Source organism: Myripristis murdjan, chromosome 3 (assembly GCF_902150065.1).
Source record: "Myripristis murdjan chromosome 3, fMyrMur1.1, whole genome shotgun sequence".
In the NCBI taxonomy this organism is placed as follows: Eukaryota; Metazoa; Chordata; class Actinopteri; order Holocentriformes; family Holocentridae; genus Myripristis; species Myripristis murdjan.
This window is the reverse complement of record NC_043982.1, coordinates 731,043-743,548: the sequence shown is the minus strand read 5'-3', so window position 1 is coordinate 743,548 and position 12,506 is coordinate 731,043. Positions and strand designations below refer to the sequence as shown.

The window sequence follows — 12,506 nt, the reverse complement described above, 5'->3', positions numbered from 1 at the left end:
AAGAGGCAGAGGTGGAACTATGTGTAAACTAATTTATTGACAAGGTAGATTGGGCAAATAAAATATTAAAAATAAAAATATAGCACAGCTGCTGGCTTATGATAAAACAATAAAACGTGCTGGCGTAAGTGTCCAACTAAAACAGTCTTTCCTCTAAACAGTCTATATGAGTAATATACTCAGTCCATTCCGGCGGCGTCCCGGTATCAGTCCGACCGTGTGCGTGGTGAGGCTCCGTCGGGGCGCGCATTGAAGCCGCCTGGGCGTGCTCTCCTAACAGCCCAAACTTTAGGGATAGCGGATAGCGGATAGCAGGTGGTCCTGACCACCCGCTATCCGCTATCCCTAAAGTGTGTGTGCAAGATAGCAACCTTAGGGATAGCGCATGAAACACGCCCACGAACACACCTCCAGGCGCAAATGACGGAGTCGGCATAAGGATAGCGGGTAGCGGGTGGCGCAAGATACGTTTAGGGATAGCGGAAGCTCCTAAATCCGCAATTTGCGGGTAGCGGGTAGTGGCAGCGGATAGCGGGTGGCACAAGATAGGGCCCTTGGAGTCAATGCAAAAATGGCATTTTTAAACATCAGTTTTTCACTTATGGAGCAAATCAGTCATTGTTAAAAACAAATGATCAACATCTCCACGCTGTCCAGATGCAATATGTGTATTTTCAGGTTTTTGTCTTAATAACTGAATTTTTGACAGCTGTTTAAAATCTGCCTTTCCATGCATGGCTGGCTGCTGTCCTGCATGTCAGTGATTGGCTCAGTCAGTTTGTGAAGCTGCATGTGAAGTTTTAGCTCAGTGAGATAGAGGGCAGGCCTCGGTGTCAAAGATTGTGAGTTCAAGCCTCAGCTTGTACAACATTCCCACGTGCGAAAATTCACCAAACTTTACAGAAAGGTCCAGTCCCATGCCAGATCATCATTGTCAGATTTTTGTCTTCATGACTTATTTATTTATTTTACAGTGGTTTGAAATCTGTCTTTCCATGCATAGGCAGCTGCTGTCATGTGACTGGCTTAGTCAATTTGTGAAGCCTCACATGAATTGACAGTTGTCAATTAGCTCAGTGAGATAGAGTGTTGTCCTGCATGCCAGAAACTGTGAGTTCAAGCCTCAGCTGATACAAAATGCACATAAGAATGCCACCTTTCTTTTCATCTTCCTATTCTCTACTTGTTGCTCAGAATTGCCTAAACTTGCCTGGCCCCGACCATTGCTGCGCAGCAGCTATAATGTTTATTGTATTTTAGTCTGCTGTGTTCATTTTGTCCCTGTTGTTCCTCCATAGTCTTGTCAGCTTGTTTTTCCTCACACCTGCCCTGCATTGCCTCATTAGCCCCGCCCCCGTGTTGCATGTCTTTGTTGTGTCTTGGCCAATCATCTGTCCCCTCCAGGCCTTTGTCCTGCCCCTTTCTTATCAGGTGTGTCATTCAGTTCAGTTTAAGTTCATATTCTTCTGCTTGTTGCTTAGAATTGCTTAAAACTTCCCGGACCCGACCCATTGCTGCACAGCAGCTATAACTTGTTTATTGTTTTCTTTGTTATTATTATTATTTTGGCAAAACTACATCTACATTACTTATAAACTTATTGTGTTTCAGGGCTGAGAGTTGTCCCCATGCTTGACCAGCTGAGAAAAGGCCTGCAGCTTTATGGTGTTCTGGAGGTTTTGAAGACACACCTGGACCTTTGTCTGCCACTGTTTGTACCAGGGGAAGATGATAGGGTATATACTTTTGTCTTTGTCAGGTTGCCCCTATTAAATTTTTGTTTAGTGCTAGAAATACAATGTTGTAAATCTGCATGCTTTATGCTTTTTTTTGTAGGTGGATGCAGCTTTCATCCTGGAAAAGTGCCAGCCAGATTTCAGTGAGAAGGGCTCTGTGAAGTACAGCAGAGAAGTAAACATCATGAACTTTCTCCAAGACTTCCTGCAAGAAACTGAGGATTGTGGTATGTTTGAGCTCATACACAGTTCAGGGTTCATACAGTCATGAAAAACCTGGAAAAGTCATTGATTTGAACTGAATTTAATTTAAATGCATGCATGCATTTCTAGGCCCTGGAAAAGTTCTGGAAAATATTATTTTCTGATAATTTTTGGAAATGGAACTAAAGCCAATGAAGTCTAATCAAATCTAATTACTAAATAAGCTACATTAGGTCTAAACTGGTCTTAATGGTGGTTAAGTAATTAATGATGAATCATTAACATCCGTGGTTGAAAGGAAAACCATTTTTTCAAGCAGTGTTTTTCTTTGTTTTTAATACCATGATAAATATTGTATTGTGTAAGTTTCATCACTGTATTATTGTATCGCAAGTTTTTGATATTGTTACATCTCTAGTAAAAACATAATTTTCAGTGGTTTTCAGTGGTCCCAGATAAAGTGATGTCTTTTGGTCTTGGAATTTTAGTTAAAGGTGTGGAGAAGTCATGGAGAAGTCTTTGAAAATCATAGCTGAAGAAGTATGAACACAGTTACTGGTCTGTTAGTGTGAACTAAAAAAATAAATAAACTAACATTTATCATTTATTTAAGAACAAGATGGGCAGAGTGATCAAGAAAGTGAGCTTCCACAGCACCTGACTGTGGGCAGGATCATGCAGTGGATTACAGGACAAGCGCATAAGCCCGTTCTGCCAAGCGAGAGGAAGGACTTCATCATATCTGTGAATTTCTACCATGATTGTGACGAAAGTCATACCATTTGTTTCCCAACTGTAAGTGCATGTAGTCGCACAATAACATTTCCAATTGCTCATGTGACAACATTCAGTGAATTCAGAGACATGATGAAAACAGCTCTATCCCACGGGCAATCCTTTTTTAGAGTGTGAGCTCTTAGGCTTTTCTTGATGGAGTTACAGTGCAGCTAAGACTTTCTGATGTTTGTGTTTTACTGTTTACTTTTAAAATGAATGGCCTGTAAACATCCATGGTTCTAGCACTTAAGAAATGCTTTCCAAAGCAATCAACTTTTAAATGTTGTTCAGCAGCTGGTTCTGTTAACAAAAGGTAACTGTTATCAAATCTCTTTAATAAATTTTATAAAGAGTGCTGTGGAGCCCTTTCAGTCATTTATCACCATCACAGTGAAAGCAGTAAACAATTAAAAAATTTAAAGAGCATATATGTTAAGTCAAAAAAAACATCATTTTAAGTATTGCAGGGTGTCAACAGTTAATTTTAACCAACGATTTGACAGTTGATCTATATCCCATTTTTGCTATTAATGAATTCACATTGCATTGTAGTATTACATAATTAAAATTTGACAATTTTGAGGCCTTTTTTTTTGTAAAATTGTATTTCAGATTTTAAAGGATCTGTAGACACCCTGTGTTAATGTAAAAAAAATCCCTTAATATTACTGGAAATGTAATGGAGTCAACCACATGTATTGGTTAGATGCACAAATAGCATTTAATCATACCCCAGATGAACAACTCTGCAGACACATTACACACAACAGAAGGCAGAGAGATGGCAAGTAAGTAAAGTAATCATTTGTAATGCCACATTTTGAAACAAATGTACATGTATTTTTTGTTTGCTAGCAATGTGGGATACAGCAATATCTCACATTTTTGTTACAATTACTGTGACATGTTGCTCAGCCTTTCAATGCACTGAACTATTGATACGTACAAGTCTCTACCAAATGATTCAGATGGTGCAAGAGGATTGATGATGGACTTCACAGCTTCCATAGCAGCTGGAGACAGAGGGCACGCATTTTCTGGGACTTGAACTCCAAAGCGTTCTTCACTGACGCCATCAAATGTCTCCCAGTCAGTTCCATACAACTCCAGGTTATGTCATTAATTTTAAACAAAACGGAAAAAAAGGACAAGTACTTGAATCAGACTTCAGACTTCAAGGGATGACTGTCCCACCCTCCAGTAAAGGTGTGAAGAGCATCTGCCAGCCGAGGAAGGAACACATAATGTACACAAAACATATGTACAGTGTCAGACAGGTCCTTCATCGGGCCTGACCCTACATAGTGTGTGGGGGGGGGAGTTTCCATCAGAACACTCACAGTACACGTGTGTGTGTGTGTGTGTGTGTGTGTGTGTGTGACAAGTCCAAAGCATTAATTTTAAAGACACCTCAATCTTGGTGATGGATTTGGGGCATGTGTGTCTGAGTTAACAGGGACGAGCCAAACGTCTTTTTCTTTTTTATACCGTAAGTGTTGCAATATAGGGGCATGGATGAGGTGCACGGAATAGAGGCACTGTGAATGAGCTGAACACACAACACGGCACTTTTTGGCCCCCACTTCTTAAGTGAATCCGGCACTTTTGCGCTCTGCTTTTGGCGCATGTCCGCTATAAAAATCTCAACACTCAGGAGATGGCTGAAGAATTTTTATTTGCCAGGTATTTGGTAACCGACACCCGGGGTCAGTCAATATTTAATGCAGTGGATGCATACTTGTAAGGGAGGACCGTCCCCATCACCAACAGCCGCGCTTGCGTTACTGATGATGTCTTAGCCATGGTGGGCCGGTACCGCGGATTCACCTCTCTGTTATAAGAGCAGGCTCCGCAGGTCCTTACTACTTACTGTGTCATTCAATGCCATAACCTATAACCACCAAGCGCAGGGCTCTCACTAACGGTGCCATGGCGCGTCATGATGAGGCATCAAGAAAACCCTCTATTAGGGCTCACAAAATTTGGCTGTTTTTTCTTTAGCTTTTTCCACAAATTAAAATTGGGCTGTCATTGCCTGTTCTAGTCTAGTAACTGTTGTAATGCTGTTCTTGTTCTCCGTTCTGAAATAAACCCTTTTTTCCCCATAATTCTTATTGGCTGCTGTTAAATCCACAGTTTCTGATTGGCTGTGGATAGTAATTAAGCGACACCTCAATTAAGATTGTTAGGTAAAATTGGCAATTTTACCTAACAATCAGGGTGCAGGTTTTTTTTTTTTTTTTTTTTTTTTTTTTTTTTGTCAAAAAGAATACCAATTATAGCTACAAAACAAGATAATAATCAACATTAATATTAAGGAAAGATGACCAAACTACATGATATTTAATGGGGGGCAGTAAGCAACCTGGATGATGTACAGGGGGGCGCTGGCCCGAAAAAGGTTGAGAACCACTGCTGTAGAGGGTGCTCAGGACTTCACGCTGTGCCAGGAAACCTGCTGTGCACACGGACGTGTCTCCAGGATCCGGTTCTCCATCTCATGTCATCTTTTGCCACTGAATGGAAGGTTTGGCTGCTGCAAACCATTTCTGAATTTCCAAGGATCAGTGAGGACTGATAATACACGTTCCTTATGGATTCTAATGAGCTCCAACATGCGCGCCAACAACATGGTACCATAACTAGGTTTTGAAAACCCCGGGTATTATTATTATTATTATTATTTTTTTTTTTTAAGGGCGAATGCTCACATTTGTGTGTGTGTGTGTGTGTGTGTGTGTGTGTGTTAAATATTTCATGTGTTGCAAAGTATATCTTGAGCTGAAATGTGTCTGAATAATGTGGTTAATGTTGGGCTATGATGTGGTAAGTGAATGCATGGGAGTGTATAAGCTCACAAACAATATAGCTATGATATCAGCTAACCAGAGGCCTGTACCACAAAGCTGGATTAACATAGTCGGGCTTTCTCTAACTTATCTGGCTTCACTTAACCAGACATCAGCACTCCGGATTTTCAGCACCATAAAGCCGTTATAATCCCACTAATTTACCCATGTCAATGCGTAAATTAGTGGGATTATAATCTGACTTCCCCACCATGACGGCACGAGTAGAACTGACTACAGTAACGTGTGTGTTCAATAAATGAATGTGTCTCCCATTCAGCCATACACAGAGGAACTGGCCCTCGCTAACAGTGAGGGGCGACCCTCGCTGGACCGCTGCCTTCAGTTTGACTTTCGTCAGAATCGTCACTTTGATTCAACTGATTTTGATATTTCATTTTATAAACCATCTGACGCCTCGTGTTTATTCTGCTGGCTAAAATATTATTTCACTGTCACTTAAAGACAATAAAACATTTGGCACCAACTCTCATGTGGACTTTTCAGGGCAGACTCCCTAAATACTAAATATGAGCAAACTAATGGAAACCTAAAGGAGCCCCGAGGCTGGTGTGTATTTTTTCAGACTTTTATTTAACCCTCTGAATTAAATTCCCCTAATTTATTTTCATAAACATTAAAAAAAAAAATAAAATCATTAGGCTACATCAGTCTACAAGATCAATTTTTGGTTGGACAGTGCAGTCATGAGTAACAAAAAAAAAAAAAAAAAAATACAAGAAGAATTGTAAAATGTATTAATTTTAATTTTATAAAAGAAGAAGAAAGGGAAAATGGGCAGGCCATTTTCCAAGAGAGCTGATTGGTCAGTAGGTGGGGCTTTTCTACCTACTGAGCTCTTATCCTGAACTTAACCTGCTCCGGAGCAGGTTAGGTGTTCAGCATACGTTACCACGGCAACGTAGCCCGATTAAAAAGTAAGCCACCTTTATGGTACAGAAAAGCCAGGGTTAAGCCTGAAGTTAGCTCACTAAGCCGAAATCCAGCTTTATGGCACAGGCCTCAGGCCTCTCTGCACCCTAGGCAGAGTCATATGCTCTAGTTAAGGTAAATATACTAAGGTTTATATTTTTTTGTAGACTCCCTTCAACTCGCCTCCCATGCAGGGGTTATTAGGTGTACAGGGGCAGTACAGGATAACTCTTCAACAAATTAGAGTTGAGCGGGAGGGCTACATAAACATTAAAAGAAAATGGCATCACTAACTACCTTGAAGGCCAACCATAATTTTCCACTGCCTTCAGAAAAAATGTGAGACCCGTGTTGGATCTGTTGTTTGTTGCTGGCTCCAGGTACATGATCTGCAACACACAATGAGACACAACAGTACCCCACCACCCCATGTCCAAAATAACACCATAAATAATAGCATACAAGTTATTTCAGTAAATGCTGACAAACCTTTCTGGAGAATCCATCTATTGCCCCAAATAGAACAATGTTGTACCTAGAAAGATAAATGTTATTTATAACTTTCTCTATTCATTTTCAATTAAACTAATATTCACCAAAAACAAACAAACAAAAAAAAGTTACCTTATCAGGGGCCTATTTCATGAAAGGTGGATTAAATAAGACAGGATACAAGTCAAATCCAGGCTTGCTAAAGCCTGCCCCGCACAGCCTGGTTTATTCCGTTCCACTAAAGCCAAGTCAGGCTGAGAAGGAGCGACTTTAGCGAGTCTGGATTGTGAAAGCCAGGCTGGTGCGCGATCACGCCTCCCTTCAAAAGACCATGCCAGTCGATCGTAGATTCCTTGAACGTGACCAATCAGAGCGAAGCAGAGGGCTGCGTCATTCAGTCTGGATGAGACTCAACGCCTAATACAAGCATATGAGGAAGTAAAGGAGGTTATTAACCATAGACATAATATACGTAGACGCCTCATGACGTGCTGGAACGTGAGCAGCGTAGTCGCCATATTGGATGGGTCTCTTCACTCTAGGCTAGCACCAGAGTCAACCAGAGTCAATGGAGAGCGAGCAAAAATGCTGGTATTTTGTGCAGCTTATGATTGCAATAACCGGCACAGGATTTAAACCAGATCGCGTGGGATTACCTTTCAGAAGTAAGACTGAACAATAATTTTGGTTATTTTACCATTTATAATATTATATCACCGTTACTTACATGTAACGTTATTACAGCAGGAACTGGTACTCTCTCTCTCTCTCTTTGACTCTTGCTGTTTATTTTTCTTTTTCTTTTTAAAGGTTTCCCAGTGATACAGGCTTGAGGAGGCAGTGGGAAGTTGCTATAAGACGGGAGGGTTTTGTTGTGACCGAGTTGTCAAAGCTCTGTAGTGAGCAGGACGGGTCAGACTGTCAGTGATGTCCTCTGTGTGTGTGAGTGAGAGAGAGTGAGAGAAAGAGAGAGAAATAAATTCAAATGAACAATCAAACTTGTTTCTTTTTTAAATTATGAAATTAATTCATTTATACATTTATCTATATGCCATACCATATGTTTTTGTTATAATATAAAGTCTTTCAGCATGAAAGTACATATTTTTAATGTGTTACAGCATCCTGTATCATAACTGAAACTCTGCTGTTTGTAACAAACCAAGCCGTGGGAAAATCGGGTAAAAATTCGGGGAGTTATGGATTATTAAAGTTGGGGAAACACCTTCTGCAGTAGAAATAAATGCACTGGGAGCGCATTAGGGACCCATCCAAGATGGCGGCCACGCTGCTACGTCAGCTCCAATAGGCAGCGGCAGCCTATGAGGCGTCTACGTATATTATGTCTATGTTATTAACCGTAAAGGCAATGAAATCTATATTCACTTATTTATATATTTATTTATTTATTCATTCATTTTATTTTTCATTTTATTTTCGTTGTAGCCTACCTATTTGCTATCTGCTTTAATCTGCTCTTGCCTTTTACTGAAGTACTTTGGGATTCTGCACTAACATTGATTTTATATTTCCTTGCCTTTTTCCCCTATATCTTTGATTTATGTACGATGGAAAAATGCCACAGTTGTTTATCTTATACCTTCTTAATAAATAAAAAAAACTACAACATAATCTTTATGCATAAACTTTTATTTTTTTAAAAAAATTAAATCACATTTAACTACTGTTTAAAACTCAAAAATCACAAATCAGAAATTACTTAGACATCTCACATTTACAGACCCTGAAATTTTTTGTTTCTTTCGTTCCTTTCTCCACATTGTTATTTGTTGTTCACTGTAAATCATTGTAATTTCTTTTTTGTTATTTTTATACTTAAGTGTATTTACAGCAACGTCTCTACTGAAAAATGTGTGTTGCCTTTATAATTCATGTACTTGACTTGACTTTGATCTAATAAAAGCGAAAAAAAAACAAACAAAAAAAAAACGTAAAGGCAATTAAAGCAAGGGAGAAAGCGTGGCAAAGTGTTGGCGACAAACTTAATGCATAAGTCGTCCAAAAATATATATACCGTATTAGCCTATTTATATTATTATTATTTAGTCCATAAATATATAGGCTAAGCAGTTGTCAACCTACTAATCTCCAATGCTATAGGCCTATTACATGCGCTCTATCTATCACTCTATCTATCTGCAGTGCCGTGCAATGTCCCGATTGCATGGCAATACCAATTAAATGTGTATTTCCATAATTATGAGAGACTGAGAGTGATAATGATTATATCACATGAGCCACTGTGAAACAACTATGATTCATGGTCACACACTATTAGAGTAATATAATTAAATTGATTATATCTTAATGCTTTTATTTTCATTTTATTTGAATGTAGCATAATTTGAAATTAGTCCATATACTAACAGGTGTTGGAATTAACAAAGTCATTGGTTTACAATTGGAGTCACTGACTAATAGTAATTTCACAAAGTTGAACAACAGGGCGCTGGATTAATTTAAGCTTGACTGCTAGCCTGGTCCAGAGCAGGCTAAGGCTTAGGCTAAGTTTCCATGGTAATTAAGGTGGGATTACTTTCATGAAACCGAGTTCAGGCTCATTATAGCCAGGTTTACTGGCCAGGTTAATCTCGCATGATAATCCACCTTTCATGAAACCCATTAATCCAGGTTTAAAGCCTAATCTAGGTTTTGTGAAATAGGCCCCAGCTTGTGATTGGTGTCCACATGTACTAAAGACAAAGGATGCTGTACAGAGTATGTCCTTCGCACAATGCACCCAAGCTCTTGTTGACAATCCAAGTTCACGCATGCGTCTGAAGATAGCAGACTGACTGACTCCCAGCAGGTGTGCTATACAGGACACTGGAAGGGGCATGTCAATCAGATGGGCCAGCAAGTCTTCGGAAACCTGTAATCTGGGTCGCCCCCCTCCACTGCTCACTTCTGTAACAAGTGCAGAGGGGTTCTCTGGAGAAAGGACTGCTTCAATTTGTCTTTGAAGACTCATAAGACACTCCACAGCATCTGTCGGTACAGGAAGAACAGTCGATGCAGATGTCCAAATAAACACCTCCTGATTGACAACATACTGGAGATCGTCCATATCCAAATGTGGCTGGCCAACAATGTCACTTATTCTTGTTGAAAGGCGTCTCATTAACTGTGTCAGCAGTGATTCCTGTAAACATCAGATCAATCATAAGATTATTATTCCTAACACATTTTCATATAAAACTTCTTATAAATTTAATCTGCTATTCATAGGGTTTCATGTTTAGAATGTGAGAAATGTAGTTTGTTTTCCAAATAAATGGACTGACAGTTGAGTATATCTAGGGTGGCCACCAATCCTGTAAAATAAGGAATCGTCTTTTAATTGACAATGAGCATGTTTACATGCACACCATATTCCTGTATTATTCGGAATATCCACAATATTCCGGTTGCGCGTGAGTCATGTGAACATGCACCGATCCTGATTAAGGTATGAGCTTGACACTGCTGTGTTGTCAGTTAAAAACAGACTACCAAATGCGGGATACAGAATGGTAAAAGGTTGCCTGCAAGCAGATGGACACAGAGTTCAATGGGAACGCATCAAAAAATATATGCACAGGTAGGAACCATTTCTTTCCTCCGTTTAGGGGCAGGCTGAGGTGGTCAGGGAACTGGAAAGTCTTCCCTTCATTCCATGCAAATCGTGACGGCCCAGCAGCTTTTCCATATGGGAAATGCCAACTGCACAACCTAGAGTTGCAGTTTGGTGTGAAGTTTTTACGCCTTTAGATAGATAGATAGATAGATAGATAGATAGATAGATAGATAGACAGATAGATAGATAGATACATAGATAGATAGATAGATAGATATACTTTATTGATCCCAAACTGGGAAATTTTAAAACTTAAAAAAAGAGAGAGAGAGATATTGATCATCATTAACGTTACTTTAGTTCTCTATTAGTTGTGCACAACAATTACGGTGAAACAGTCATTGGCAATGGAAATCTTAAATCTCAGGCTGCCTCTAATATGTATATGTAAGGTAGTTACTGAAATGTCACAAGGTGTCGCTATTGCGCTGAGTATTCCCTTTACAATCCAGAAAGTGCTATGGTTTGTCCCTTACAGGGCACCATAGTTAAAAATTTGGATGCAGTTTGTCCCTCACAGGACACCGTAGTTTCCTTGTTGTACTGGCATTGTTTTGTTTCAATGTTTATTTTCATATGCTTTGCAAGGTAAGCATTGTAAACGGCTCCCTGCATCATGTTAAAATAGTTTGGCATAAAAACGGCCATTCAGTTAATTTGTTGGAATATCTTCTAAGAAAAGTCAATGTTTATTTTCACTGCTTTGTAAGGACCAACAACAGATGTGGAGCTGTCGATTCTTTTGTGCTAATAAAACCATGGGTCCCAGCCACAATCCGAAGTCCTGTGTGTGTGCGCCGTACTTCCTCTCCCCGCAGTACATATAGAAAATAAGATGCAAGTAAAAGTAAAAATAAGGATCTCAGATATAAAATAGTGTAGAAGTTAAATATTAATAAAATAGAATACAAGGGTAAAAATATAGCACTGTAGTAGCACGTGCACAGTAATAATAAACTGCAGTGTAGACAGGTTGTGCACTCTAAGAGATGGAGATGAATGAGGCCTCTTTAACCACGAAGAACATAACCATTAACAGTTTCACAACCAGTATTGGTAAGGACAGGTAAAAACAGGATGTAAACAGGTAACGTTAACTGGATGTAGACAGTAGTATCAGCTGTGCTCTTGCTTGGTTCTAACAAAAACACCGTAAAAACCCATAACATGTGTTAGCACCCGATTCTTTTGTTGAAAGCCAAAGAACAAACTGGAGTCAGTCTTCAGTTCTCAGATGAAATATTTATTATGGTCACAGATAAAGTAAGGCAGCGCTGGGCTCATTCTGACAGAGCTGTCGCAGGACCTTTGTCAGAATCAGCCCTGATATTAGGAAATGATACACATTTATCTTCTTGGGCTGGGCCTGCCCCGTACAGAGGTTGGACTTACATGCAACCGAGTATAATTGGCCAGTTACTAGAATGCGTTACGCTAGTGTGTGTGGATGTTGACTGGGCGTGTATCTAATGCAACAGACGTAACTAACAAGATAGAAAAGTACATCTGGCTCCTGTTTTATCTGTTCTCTGTTATGCGGAGCCAGCTCCAAGCGGTCAAGCTGCAGGGCTCTCAAGTGTCACGCATTGAGCGTGACAGTCACTCTTTTGGGTCTTTTGTCACGCACTCCCGCCACACATTGTATTTCTCACGCTGAAAAAAAAAAATTGAGCGCCTGTGTCAGTGCTGTCAGTCAAAAAAAGAAAGTTGTTTGATTGGCTATGGTGTAGCCAATCAGAAACAGAAACACTGCTGTATCTGGGTAAATCTTAACGCAACAACCAATGAAAAAAGCAATTCTGCTACAACCGTTCCCCCTGGAAGTTTTATTTTCTTTGGAAATTGCGACTGGATACGAGCTGCATCACAGAGAGAGAC

At 39.8% G+C, this 12,506-nt stretch overlaps 1 long non-coding RNA gene across 2 annotated transcripts; it reads left to right on the top strand.

Moving 5' to 3' along the window:
• The first annotated feature begins 1,398 nt into the window (after positions 1-1,398).
• On the top strand, positions 1,399-3,061 carry LOC115356975 (uncharacterized). 2 transcript variants are annotated; one of them, XR_003928060.1, is made up of 4 exons: positions 1,399-1,431; positions 1,612-1,736; positions 1,837-1,963; positions 2,554-3,061. It is a non-coding gene; the product is annotated as an uncharacterized LOC115356975 (long non-coding RNA). The 2 variants fall into 2 exon arrangements; XR_003928059.1 differs by lacking the exon at positions 1,399-1,431 and having other exon boundaries at positions 1,495-1,736.
• The last annotated feature ends 9,445 nt before the right edge of the window (positions 3,062-12,506 follow it).